Source organism: Eleginops maclovinus, chromosome 16 (genome assembly GCF_036324505.1).
Source record: "Eleginops maclovinus isolate JMC-PN-2008 ecotype Puerto Natales chromosome 16, JC_Emac_rtc_rv5, whole genome shotgun sequence".
Lineage (NCBI taxonomy): Eukaryota > Metazoa > Chordata > Actinopteri > Perciformes > Eleginopidae > Eleginops > Eleginops maclovinus.
The window spans coordinates 23690843-23705308 of record NC_086364.1 but is presented as its reverse complement, the minus strand read 5'-3'; positions in this window follow the sequence as shown (position 1 = coordinate 23705308).

Genomic DNA, 14466 nt, shown 5'->3' with positions numbered 1-14466 from the left:
TTTTTCTTTCAGAGTTTTGATTTGTTTCCCCCCCAAAAAATCTGATTTCTGACATTTCTCAAAATATTGACTTTCTTTCTGGATTCATAATTGTTTTCAGTCATCATTTTGACTTTCTTCAAAACCCTTACTTTGTTCAGTTTAGTGATTTTTTTCTCATAACTAATTTACCTTCTTGTGTTTTGTCTTTTTACTGTCATGAAGAATTTCTGATGGTATAGCATGTTTTTCTTACCGCCACCTAAACTTCTTCTGCCCATCAGTCCGACAAACATCTCGCCTTTATTCCCTGAAGGAGAGAGAAATGAGGCTCATCAGAAATACTGATCTTACCTGTGGTGATTTAAAAACCCCTTTAGGTTAAGTACTCACTTTTCTTTCCCTGTCTCACATGTTGGGAGTCGCCTGAAATGAAGGAGATTGAATTTAACCGGACTCCTTCTGAACAGGTAAACCACAGTAGTACAAATACTCAGATGTTACTGTTTATAAAATACCATAAACTCAAATATTTATGGGTCTATATTTACCGGAGCTCCTGCCCATGAGGCCGTGGAACTGCTGAGCTTTGGAGCGTTTGATGAGATCCAACAACCGGATACTCATCCCTCTCTCCAGGGGGTAACCCTACACACACACACACACACACACACACACACACACACACACACACACACACACACACACACACACACACACACACACACACACACACAGTTTATTGCTCCTGTAAATCCTCAATCTCATTAAGAATCAGAATACCTGTAATCGTCCCAGAGAGACGATTACAGGTAGCTATTAACTTGACGTAATTACTCTTTAATTGATAACTCTATTGATGGCTTTTACTCTAGTCTAATTAAATGCATTTAATAATTAAGGTAAATGTATAAATGTCACTGAATTTTAATGAAGTGATTTTAGTCTCGTTTAATTATTTAACTGAATACAAAAATATCGGAGGCTTTACCGTGTCTCTCTCCGTGGTGCTGAAATGTCACTCAGTGATTTAGGGAAAGCGAGGAAGGCTTTGTCTCTCTGAAACTATAACCTTTATAACTAACATTATTTTTCACCTGGCATCTTCTGTTCGTGACAAAAGTTAGGAATCATTTTACCCCACATATTTGCAGAATTTGAGCTCCTATTAATTTCCAGACACGCGTAAAGTCAGGTTTGGATACAAAATATTCATATTATTACAACATTTATAACACGATTGTCTCCTGGAACTGGATTCTTCTCATAGTGAGACATTTTATTGAAGGGTCAAAGTAATTATGAACAGAAAAAGTTGGACATTTGTGCAAAACAGAGTTGTTATTGACTCCCGGATGTGGGAGTCAGGTTTAGATGATTATACGTCATGCACGTTTATTTTATTTCCTGCATCCCTTATTTTTAACAACATGAAACTCCACTATGGAGCTGGAGGACAATCCACTAAAATCAGAGAATCATCTCAAATCACGCGCCGTGTTCCGTTTTTATTCCCATTATGCTAAACATCTGGTTTCATCTGCTCCTGGAGAAAAGGAGGAAATCATGTTTCTATAGGTTAGAGGAAGAAGTCGTGCAAAATTAGAGGTTCAGTTTCAACCTTCCAGACGTAAAGTCACGTTTGGATGAATAATGATATCCATTTCATTACGACAGAATGAACGTTTCTTTCACCTGAAACTGGCTTCTGATACTCAAAAGAGAATGACATCATCATAATTATACTTTTTCTATAAACTAAAAGTAATAATTATCAGCAGAAATCGTAATCGTGTAAAAAATGTGAGTTTTGATGAACTTTCAGACGTTACAGTCACCTTTTTACGACTTATACCGTCTCACCTGAAAGAGACTTTTCCTACAGGTAGACAAGTAGGGAATGCTTTTCCTATAGAGTAGAGGAAAAGAGATTCAGAAAGTCGTAAACTTTTGCAAGATTTGAGATGCTATGAACTCCAAGCCATGCGTAAAATCGCGTTTGGATCATTGTACCTCGTGCATTCTTATTTTAAATGTGTCGTTTCTTCTTGCGTCCTTTAAAATGCAACTCCACTTAAAACCCCTGAATCCATCTTTTAATCGCCTCCCGTGTTTTCCTTACCTGCCAGTCCTCCACCCTCCACAGCTCTCCGTCTTCTTCTTCGTTGGTGAGCGGGGTCCCCAGCGCGCCAAACACCTGCACCCAGACCACCACGAGCAAAACCCCCGCGAGCTTCAGAGCCTCCATCCTCTCAGGCTGCAGATCAGACGGTCAGGAAAGAAAAACGGGCACGGATTTTACGCATGTAGGCACCAAACAAAACCCTGAATATATATGCGTGTGTGTGTGCGTGTGTGTGTGTGTGTATGTGGTGGGCAGTGTGTGAGTGCGGCTCTTATAAAGACGCTCTGTTTGCTCCTCCCCCCCCCCCCCCCCCCCCCCATATGAAATATTGTTTTATTGTGTGACTCAGACATGAAGAGTAAACTTCGTCTTATCTTAAACAAACTGATCACTTCCGGTGGCTGGTGCGGGGCTGCTCACAGGATGGAAGAGCTCATTAGACAGAAGACTGTGGTGTTCATTAACAGAGGGGGGCATTCAGATTCTTTGCTTTGGTCAAATGGGTTTCTGTACTGAGTCATGAACTCATTTTAACTCCTGTCATTTCATTGATGGGACTCGTTCAAATACTCAGTAAAACTGGAGTGTCCCCTGGTCTCCAGCTGTGTGCGTCTCTCTTTAGTGTCCCCTGGTCTCCAGCTGTGTGCGTCTCTCTTCAGTGTCCCCTGGTCTCCAGCTGTGTGTGTCTCTCTTTAGTGTCCCCTGGTCTCCAGCTGTGTGCGTCTCTCTTTAGTGTCCCCTGGTCTCCGGCTGTGTGCGTCTCTCTTTAGGGTCCCCTGGTCTCCAGCTGTGTGCGTCTCTCTTTAGTGTCCCCTGGTCTCCGGCTGTGTGCGTCTCTCTTTAGTGTCCCCTGGTCTTCAGCTCTGTGCGTCTCTCTTTAGTGTCCCCTGGTCTCCAGCTGTGTGCGTCTCTCTTTAGTGTCCCCTGGTCTCCAGCTGTGTGCGTCTCTCTTTAGTGTCCCCTGGTCTCCAGCTGTGTGCGTCTCTCTTCAGTGTCCCCTGGTCTCCAGCTGTGTGTGTCTCTCTTTAGTGTCCCCTGGTCTCCAGCTGTGTGCGTCTCTCTTTAGTGTCCCCTGGTCTCCGGCTGTGTGTGTCTCTCTTTAGTGTCCCCCAGTCTCCGGCTGTGTGCGTCTCTCTTTAGTGTCCCCTGGTCTCCGGCTGTGTGCGTCTCTCTTTAGTGTCCCCTGGTCTTCAGCTCTGTGCGTCTCTCTTTAGTGTCCCCTGGTCTCCAGCTGTGTGCGTCTCTCTTTAGCGTCCCCTGGTCTCCAGCTGTGTGCGTCTCTCTTTAGTGTCCCCTGGTCTCCGGCTGTGTGCGTCTCTCTTTAGTGTCCCCTGGTCTCCGGTTGTGTGCGTCTCTCTTTAGTGTCCCCTGGTCTCCAGCTGTGTGCGTCTCTCTTTAGTGTCCCCTGGTCTCCAGCTGTGTGCGTCTCTCTTTAGTGTCCCCTGGTCTCCAGCTGTGTGCGTCTCTCTTTAGTGTCCCCTGGTCTCCGGCTGTGTGCGTCTCTCTGTAGTGTCCCCTGTTCTCCCGCGGTGTGCGTCTCTCTTTAGTGTCCCCTGGCCGCCAGCTGTGTGCGTCGCTCTTTAGTGTCCCCTGGTCTCCAGCTGTGTGCGTCTCTCTTTAGTGTCCCCTGGTCTACAGCTGTGTGCGTCTCTCTGTAGTGTCCCCTGTTCTCCCGCGGTGTGCGTCTCTCTTTAGTGTCCCCTGGCCGCCAGCTGTGTGCGTCGCTCTTTAGTGTCCCCTGGTCTCCAGCTGTGTGCGTCTCTCTTTAGTGTCCCCTGGTCTCCAGCTGTGTGTGTCTCTCTTTAGTGTCCCCTGGTCTCCAGCTGTGTGCGTCTCTCTTTAGTGTCCCCTGGTCTCCGGCTGTGTGCGTCTCTCTTTAGTGTCCCCTGGTCTCCAGATGTGTGCGTCTCTCTTTAGTGTCCCCTGGTCTCCGGCTGTGTGCGTCTCTCTTTAGTGTCCCCTGGTCTCTAGCTGTGTGTCTCTCTTTAGTGTCCCCTGGTCTCCAGCTGTGTGTGTCTCTCTTTAGTGTCCCCTGGTCTCCAGCTGTGTGCGTCTCTCTTTAGTGTCCCCTGGTCTCCAGCTGTGTGCGTCTCTCTTTAGTGTCCCCTGATCTACAGCTGTGTGCGTCTCTCTGTAGTGTCCCCTGTTCTCCCGCTGTGTGCGTCTCTCTTTAGTGTCCCCTGGCCGCCAGCTGTGTGTGCGTCGCTCTTTAGTGTCCCCTGGTCTCCAGCTGTGTGCGTCTCTCTTTAGTGTCCCCTGGTCTCCGGCTGTGTGCATCTCTATTTAGTGTTCCCTGGTCTCCAGCTGTGTGCGTCTCTCTTTAGTGTCCCCTGGTCTCCAGCTGTGTGCGTCTCTCTTTAGTGTCCCCTGGTCTCCAGCTGTGTGCGTCTCTCTTTAGTGTCCCCTGGTCTCCAGCTGTGTGCGTCTGTCTTTACTGTCCCCTGGTCTCCAGCTGTGTGCGTCTCTCTTTAGTGTCCCCTGGCCTCCAGCTGTGTCGGTCTCTCTTTAGTGTCCCCTGGTCTCCAGCTGTGTGTACTTTTTAGTGTCCCCTAGTCTCCAGCTGTGTGCGTCTCTCTTTAGTGTCCCCTGGTCTCCAGCTGTGTGCGTCTCTCTTTAGTGTCGCCTGGTCTCCAGCTGTGTGCGTCTGTCTTTAATGTCCCCTGGTCTCCAGCTGTGTGCGTCTGTCTTTACTGTCCCCTGGTCTCCAGCTGTGTGCGTCTCTCTTTAGTGTCCCCTGGTCTCCAGCTGTGTGCGTCACTCTTTAGTGTCCCCTGGTCTCCAGCTGTGTGTACTTTTTAGTGTCCCCTTGTTTAGTGTCCCCTGGTCTTTCTAAATGCTGCTTGTGTTGAAGAGTTGCTGCAGATGTTTCTCCATAAGTTTTAGAGCATTCGTGTTTCTATATCTGATCCTCTCTGAAGCTGCAGCGTGTTGCACCTGTCGGCCATCGTTTAATTGAAAATATAAATCCACTGACAGATGAATATGTACAGATTCTGATTGGTTCATTTTGTGCTTTTATTGAATTGAGAATGCAGGACTTCTTGTGTCAGAGTATTTCTACACTCTGGTTTCACTTTTTTTTCTGTGTTTCTGAGTTATGAAGGCAATAAACGTGATACACATCAAATCACAAATAATTCTGACATGGGTATATTTTCAATTTCAGACCCGCCGTCAGATGTAATCATGTTTTGTGTTTTCTTTACGGCTCGTGTCACCTTCTGCAGGTGCAATCTGATTTCCAGTCGTGATGTATTCATGCTTTCTCTCTGCGGGGGGTGGGGGGGTGGAGGAGCTCGGTGAATTGATGCTTTAAATAATCGCTGCAGAAACAAAGAAATCCTCCCAGCATGCACAGCTGGAGAACATTTAAATTACCGTATAACGGACATTTTCTACAATTAGCCAATTAGCGAACACTGTCATCACTGTGACTTTTTGTCTGTGTCCCCCATGAGTCACACGACAGAGGATTCTAGAATAATGCAGTGATGATGTATTTCTGCTAAAGGAGGCTAATGTTGGGCTATAAAGGAACTACAGCACGGTCACATGACTTCACGTCACCACCGCTAAGCTAAAGGAGGCTAATGTTGGGCTATAAAGGAACTACAGCACGGTCACATGACTTCACGTCACCACCGCTAAGCTAAAGGAGGCTAATGTTGGGCTATAAAGGAACTACAGCACGGTCACATGACTTCACGTCTCCACCGCTAAGCTAAAGGAGGCTAATGTTGGGCTATAAAGGAACTACAGCACGGTCACATGACTTCACGTCTCCACCGCTAAGCTAAAGGAGGCTAATGTTGGGCTATAAAGGAACTACAGCACGGTCACATGACTTCACGTCACCACCGCTAAGCTAAAGGAGGCTAATGTTGGGCTATAAAGGAACTACAGCACGGTCACATGACTTCACGTCTCCACCGCTAAGCTAAAGGAGGCTAATGTTGGGCTACAAAGGAACTACAGCACGGTCACATGACTTCACGTCTCCACCGCTAAGCTAAAGGAGGCTAATGTTGGGCTACAAAGGAACTACAGCACGGTCACATGACTTCACGTCTCCACCGCTAAGCTAAAGGAGGCTAACGTTGGGCTATAAAGGAACTACAGCACGGTCACATGACTTCACCTCACTATCGCTAAGCTAAAGGAGGCTAACGTTGGGCCTTGTAGTGTGGCGTTTGATCAAAGAAATAACCATATGCAGTTATAGAAGCAGTATGATTTGTTTGTGCACGTACGGTGATATGTTTCTCATGGTCAATTATCTCTTACCATATGAAAGATGTTGTCCTCTCTCCAGCAGGGCCGTATGTCCAGACTCTCTTTGGTATATTTAGGTGATTGTGCGTCATGGAGTTGACCCTCAATCAGTCACCTTTACCTCTTGTTAGCTGGGTGTTAAAGCACTCATTAGTCATGTCTGTATCACGTCTATAATCTAATGACAGTGGTTTGATGCAATCAGTCTCCTTTGACAATCATGGTCTATAGAGGAACATTATTCAGGTCATGACAAATGCATTTTTGAAACCTTACATTTCCTCCTGCTGGGAACACAAAGTTATCTACCAAACATCATCCAATGCTTTCTTAGACAGTTCCCACACATGGTAACCTCAAGAGCGCGCTATAGAGGAGGTTGAGGGATGACCAAAGTTAGGGTCAATCCTCCGGGAACAATAGTTGTCTGTGCACACTCTGGAGAGGCGGGGGTGTGTGTGAATAAAAGCCATCAATAGAGTTAAAATCAATTAGAAGAAAACAATGAAATTACATCTTAAATTAAACGAGTTTGAGGATTTACAGGAGCAATAAGCTAACTTCATTCCTGTGTGTGTGTGTGTGTGTGTGTGTGTGTGTGTGTGTGTGTGTGTGTGTGTGTGTGTGTGTGTGTGTGTGTGTGTGTGTGTGTGTGTGTGTGTGTGTGTGTGTGTGTGTGTGTGTGTGTGTGTTAGGGTAGCAGAGCCTCTAAAGTAAAAAAGTAAGTTTCGAAAAGTAATCAAAACCAAAGTTTATCGTAGAACAGAACGTCAAAATCTCTTCATTCACCAAAAACCGATCCAGAAAACCATTGACCTCCAAACCAGGGCACAGGAAGTGATGAAATGCTGAATCATTCCTGGGTGTTGGGACTCATTCCTGCACCGCTGTAAGTGTTGGGAGGGAAAGTGAACCTTTCCTCTTGCGTCAGACGTGAGTATGATCTGTGAGAGCAGGTGTGTTCAGTGTGTGTTGTCTCCTGCAGACTGCCTTACTTCAGCACGGCTCACAGAACAGAAACACAGACTCATTACCTCTGTTATGTTTCACCGCCCTACCATGAGGCCTGGGGTCACTCGTATAACCGTTGACATTAATGTTCATACGGAGAACTGAAGCCCCTCTATAAACCCACCTGCTCTCCGTCGGGCTACATGTTACTATCCTTTTGTACCGTTTTTATTTTAAGGTGTCCCTGGGTGCTTTGAAAGGCACCTCAAACTAAAATGTATTATTATGATTTATTACAAATCTTAAAATGTATTTAATTTACTTGATTTATTTTAATTATCTATCCATCAAAAAATGTATTCATTTATCTTTCAATTTTTTTATTTTGAAATATTAATATTTGTTTGCCGGCTGGCAGAGATCACACTCTGCAGGATGAGCAACATGTGGATTCTGAGTTTGGGTGATATTCTTCAAGGTGTGATGTGATTAATTTCCCCTGATTGCATGTTAGAAATGACATTATGTTTCCCACAATGCAACACCATTAATCAAGGATGCTAACGAGATAAATGTCAGTGCAGATTCTTTGGTTTGTGCAGCGTTAAAGACGTCAGTGGAGGTTTTAATTTACTCATATTGAAAAGAAATTAAGGCTCCACTAAGGACTTAAAGGACATTTGTTAGGTAACACAAAATACAAATAATTCAACTTTATTTTGCATTTTCTTATCTCCCACTTCTTCCTTTTGTTTTGTTCATCAATGCTTTTGTTTGTTAAGTTTAGCACTTTTTACCAAACTAAATAGGAGGCATAACTCTGGCAGTCACCACCTTCTCCAGGGATAAACACACACACACACACACACACACACACACACACACACACACACACACACACACACACACACACACACACACACACACACACACACACACACACACACACACACACTGCAAGATCTCTCTATTTCATTTAAGGCAGAATTCTTATTGCTTTTCCCTCCCGTGTCCTCACGCTTCTTGGAAGGAATGTTAATCACCTTAATAATTATGATATTAAATCCCGGTAATGACGCCCTGAAGAGGTTTATGAATAAGCAAAAAGAACAACATGGTACAGGATCATTCGTGCTGTAATCGCAGGACGTTTGTTGTGTCTTTATTATCCCTCCTCCAGATGTTACGGGTCTTGCACAGCACCGCCTGACTGCAGCTTGAAAACGGGGAAAGGTTTAGCACATGAAATGAGAAGCAACTTCACAGAACAATTTAGAATTTGGCACGAAGAGCTTCTCGTTTCCAGCCAATTCTGCTGGCTGTAATTTAAAGATGCTGTTAGCTCTAGCTACTGTGCATCTAATGCTAGCACTAGCTCCATGAGGTGTTTAGACACCTCTGTTGTCTCTAATTCATCATTGTTCTTTATGTTTACAGCTGCTTTGTTTGGGAATGAAAACGTCTTCTGTGTCTTTAATTTCAAAGCTGGACACCACCGCCATCTTGGCTACGTAGCACGACTCCAGTGTTCTTCCTGTTGACACAGAGCTATACAAATAAAACTATGCTAACATATGGTTATTTTGTTCTCCATAACACACATATCACTGAGTGTCAAAAACAAACCACCGTTTATTTCATTGGATTGATGCCCAATCCTGTAATGGTTTTGAGCGTTACTAGCTAGCCATCTTGCTAACATTGCTAAACTACAACAACAACACAGACAGACCTCACTGCCCCAGTGTTCACAGTGCAGTTTACTAAGATGATCCCGGTGGAGACTCAGTGATAAAAGGGTTTAAATGTGTTAGCTTCATATATGATGTGAAAGACAGCGGCTAAAGCTAAGCTACATGTTCTGGTGAGAAAACATGAGGGTGCTCCAAAATGATTTCCACCTGTCTTAGAAGACATGGAAATAGAAGAGGCACCTTTGTAGTGTCAGCTAGTTAGCCCAAATATTGCACTACGTTATTTGAGCTTAAAATGTCACTACTGAGTGGTTTGGATGCTAACCACCATAGACAACATAGTGGTTGCTTTAGTATTTTGTATTGTCTAACCCAACGCTCCATTCTCATACCGTATAAGTAACACTTTATCAACACCACTTCATCCCAGATAACACCGGGATGTGCAGTGTTTCTGTACATGATTTGTGAGCAGTAAAATCTGAAAGGTCCAGAAACGGAGGCAGCTTCACGTCGGGCTGCCAATCATTTCACCGCAGATCCAATCAGCTTTTATTTGTCTGATGAAACTCATCTCACCTCTTACCCTCTATCATCTCCCTCTCTGTCTGAACAGAACACTGTGGAGCAAACCAAATGAGGACGCTGCTGCAGACAGAGAAGGCTCTGCACGCTTAAACTTTACTCAGCATTGCTTTGTTCTGTAGCATGAGGTCACTTTACTCCCAGATATCAGGCCAACTCTACATGTGTTTTTGAATGACCAATTAATCAAAATGTCTTCTTTTATTCTAACACATATTTACTGCAAGAATTGGCAGATCTGATGAGGCTCAACTACTTTGTTCCACTTGATTTTGTAATATACTTAACTTTGATGTGTATCTTGTGTCTAAGGATTATAAATCAAGGCGTGCAATAATAAAACAGAAAGGAAGAGCACACATTAGATATAAAATAAAGGCCAATAAGATCTATCATTACATAAATAATTGATCATTGATTGATTGATTGATTGATTGATTGATTGATTGATTGATTGATTGATTGATAATAGCACCGAACAAGTGTTTATGTAGTTGACCCAAATCCTAGAGAAGTTAAACAGCAAATGAACTCAAAGTGAATCTGCCGCTGAGGCTCCAGATAATGATCCACGTCCTACATCTTTCCTTGTGCCTTTCCCTGGTAAAAAAAACATATGCCATACTGGTGCTAATCCCACCACCACCACCACCACCACCACCACCACCACCACCTGTCTCCCTCCCATACACAATCACAGGTAACCAAGGCTGCCTTTAAAATAAAAGCATAATAACAAAACACAGCCTCGTCAGAAATGTATGTTTAAATATGAAATCATGTAAAGCTCCAACAGACATTGCAGGTCTGATCTGATTCTGGTTTTAAGACCTCAGTGTTTCCACCTGTAGAGACAGAGTACTCCCTCCTCTGGATCTGCTGCCACCACCCCAGCAGCTGCCTGTCCCTGCGGACGCTCTGCAGCTTTATGTGTTTCTGTATTTTCTCAAACTTCCCTGCTCTTCAGCCCGGGAGCTCTGAGACTACGTTGCATTCATTTGCTCCGTTACGTTAGGGGTCTCCTGTTGAGCAGCAGCCGTGAATTCTGCTAGTAAATACGACTGGATGCACCCCCACCCCTTCATAATGAGACCTCTCAATCATCTGCTGCAGAGATCTTGGAGAGGAAGGTGTGTGTGTGTGTGTGTGTGTGTGTGTGTGTGTGTGTGTGTGTGTGTGTGTGTGTGTGTGTGTGTGTGTGTGTGTGTGTGTGTGTGTGTGTGTGTGTGTGTGTGTGTGTGTGTGTGTGTGTGTGCAGGGAGTCTGTTGGCATGCATACTCTCTCCCTATGCGTACCTCCTGCTGAGACCCCGGCCGGTGGATCCTCTGGAATGTATTGAATTTGTGTTAGAAGGAGAAATTCATGCAGCTAATTTCCCAGCCGTACCATCGCTGGGATCACTTCCACTGCTTTGTTTTTGCTAATTGCACTGTTCATTGTTCACGAGCAGCATAGAGGCTGAGGGAGAAGCAATAACATGCAGGATGGACCAAATGATTTTCCAATAATCTACTATAAGACGTAGAGGTTACTCAGAGAACTCTAAGTCACTATACCGCCTTCTCCTCCATTACCCCTCTCTAAACACTAACTTCTTTCTAAAAGTGGTCTGGACTATCTTAATTAGTCGCCACTATGAACAGCAAGATACAAATGTGGTGGATGAATATTTATACCATGTAGTTTTATCATTTTGCAGACCAAACAACAACAACAACAGATACCCAGAGCTAACATGGAGGGCTAATGGGAAACACCTTTATATAAAACCTGAAGTGTACATTCTGTTGACCCCATAGTAATGACCTTTATCCCACGTCATACACACACACACACACACACACACACACACACACACACACACACACACACACACACACACACACAGATCACCGTGCTAGCTGATAGCTCTTGTGTTAGCCTGATGATGTCAGGTAACCTGCTCTGCGTCCTGTCAGTATAATTAGTATTAATCAACGAGACAGACACCGGGCCGGACTCTCTGCAGGAGGGAGGCGTTCTTTATTTAGTATCTACTTGTCAGATTTTTCAGGTTAATTTAAAACACACACAGCTGTATCAACAGTGAGGAGAGGAAGCAGAGTGAGTGATGAGGATCCAGGAGGAGGACAGATTCACTGAACATACTTTATATTCAGAGTAATTATGGAGTCCTATTCTGTTGTATGTTTAATGTTCTGTTGAAGGCAGGAATAACAAAAAGCTTCAGGTGAGTTTTAGCACACTTGCGCACCATAAGAGTGATACATATGTCTCTTCAGCCGTGATGAATTGTCTCTGTAAATACTGTTTCAAGAGTCCTGCATGGAAAATCTTTCTCAAAGTCCAAAACTATTAGCACCAAAATAAACTTTGATACCAGAAGTACTCGTTATTTGTGCATAATGCTTGTTGCTGCTTTCAGGTGTTCATCACAGCTGGTGAAGGTGATACAATGACTTCATATACTGCTGCTGGATATCTGAGCTATAGTTATTAGTGGATTTATAAATAAAGGATTCTGAGTCTGTGAACAGCTGCTTGTATTTCTTCTGCAGCTTTTATCTCTCTGGCGTTCTCTGGTGGCGTGAAGCAGGTGCTACCCTGCCTGTACTGCAGTTAACATGTATATTTATATGTGCGTTATTCTCAACATAACACAACTGTATATGACATCATATACGTTTCTTTTCAATGCAATCTCTACTAACATCCCCACAGCTCTTCTGTTTAAACTGCACGTGTTTTATTTTCCAAATGAATTCTGCATTTGTTTTTATATAGACGTTTCCTTTTATTTGTCCATGTTTATTTATTTTCTAAATACTTCGAGGCTCCTGGTACGAGAAAATGATACTGCATAATTTGGACATAACTGCAGAATTATTTAGCATGAATTTAGGGGTGAAAATGTTCATTTCTGCAGGATAAAGGAGAGTCTTACTGAACACCTGACCTGCTGTTACCCTTCAGATGAAATGGAGCCGCACACATTTCCTTATCAGGCTTCAGTTTGTTTCTTTCGAGCAGCAAGTGTGTTTCTTTATCTGGAGGTATTGCATTAGATTTTGGCCTGAGGAGCATGTGAACACAGCAGCAGGTTCCCATCAAACATCGCCTTAAATGATCTTTTTATCTCACTTTCTCCACAGCTGTTCATTTCCCACTGCTGCTGAACACTGCGGGTAAAAATAAACCAAACTGGACGGTGCTTAGAAATACAACTTATTGTGCAAAGGTGATGCATTGCAAAGTCCAAAGACTTACAATTAGTGCAAAAAACATAGATAATCAAACTCCGAACAACAAGGAAAGGTCTGGTATGTTCACTTCAAAGTAATCCTACCATAGTTAGAGCTGAGGGGTGAGTTACAGGGCCTCAGCGTACTCTATAAAGAGCTGCAAGAAGTTCATTGATGAAGTTTTCAGTTTGTAACAGAAGATCTGCAGAGTCTCTGCGGTCCTGATGTCAGTGGGGAGCTCTTTCCACCAGTCAGGAGCCAGGCTAGCAGGTGTGTTTTTGAGGGGTACCTGGATCCGACTAACAGAGATGGAGGAGCAAGCTGATTGGCTGATGCCGAGCGATGATGGATTGTCTGGTTTAACCAAGGCATGGATGTAGAAAGAACCAGATCCCCTCACAGCTCGGTAGACCAGTACCAGGGACTTGAACCCGATGCTGGCAGCCAGTGACGGCAGCGGAGGAGAGGGGTGGTGAGGGAGAACTGGGGGAGGTTGAAGATCAGTCGGGCTGCAGCATTGTGAACGAGCTGTAGAGGTCGGATGGTGTCAGAACAATTTAAAGTTCTTGGTGTGTTTATAAGAGATCTGATGCATTACTTATTTTCAAATGTTTCAGATGTATTACTATACGTCATGTCGAAAGCAAAAACATAACGTTGCTTTCATACCATTTATATATTGCGGATGATGCCATCTCCCTCACCCTCCACACTGCCCTCTCCCACCTGGACCAGAGGAACACTTATGTGAGAATGCTGTTCATTGACTACAGTTCAGCATTCAACACCATTGTGCCCTCCAAGCTCATCATTAAGCTCAGGGACCTTGGGCTCAACAGCGCCCTCTGTGACTGGATCATGAGCTTCCTGACGGGCAGATCCCAGGCAGTGCGGATGGGGAACATCACATCCTCCACCTTGACCCTCAACACCGGAGCCCCTCAGGGTTGTGTGCTCAGCCCTCTCCTCTACTCCCTGTTCACGCACGACTGCGTGGCCACACACAGCTCCAACACCATCATCAAGTTTGCTGACGACACGACCGTCATCGGCCTGATCACAGACGGCGACGAGACGGCGTACAGAGAGGAGGTCAGAGCCCTGACATCTTGGTGCCAGGACAACAACCTCCATCTCAACGTCAGCAAAACAAAGGAGCTGATTGTGGACTACAGGAAGAGGCAGAGAGAGGCACACACACCCATCACCATCGACGGGACTCCTGTGGAGAGAGTCAGCAGCTTCAGGTTCCTCGGGGTAAACATCAGTGAGGACCTGACATGGACACATCACACCAGGGTCATATCCAAGACGGCTCGACAGCGGCTCTTCTTCCTCCGCAGGCTGCGGAAGTTCAACATGGACTCCAGGATACTCTGCAACTTCTACAGGTGCACCATCGAGAGTATCCTGACTGGCTGCATCACCGCCTGGTATGGCAGTTGCACCGCCCTCAACCGTAAGACTCTACAGAGGGTGGTGAAAACTGCTCAGCACATCACCAGGACGGAGCTGCCATCCATGGAGGACCTCTACACCCAGCGGTGTAGGAAGAAGGCCGGTAGGATATTAAAGGACCCCCATCACCCCAGCAACAATCTGTTCTGTCTGCTGCCG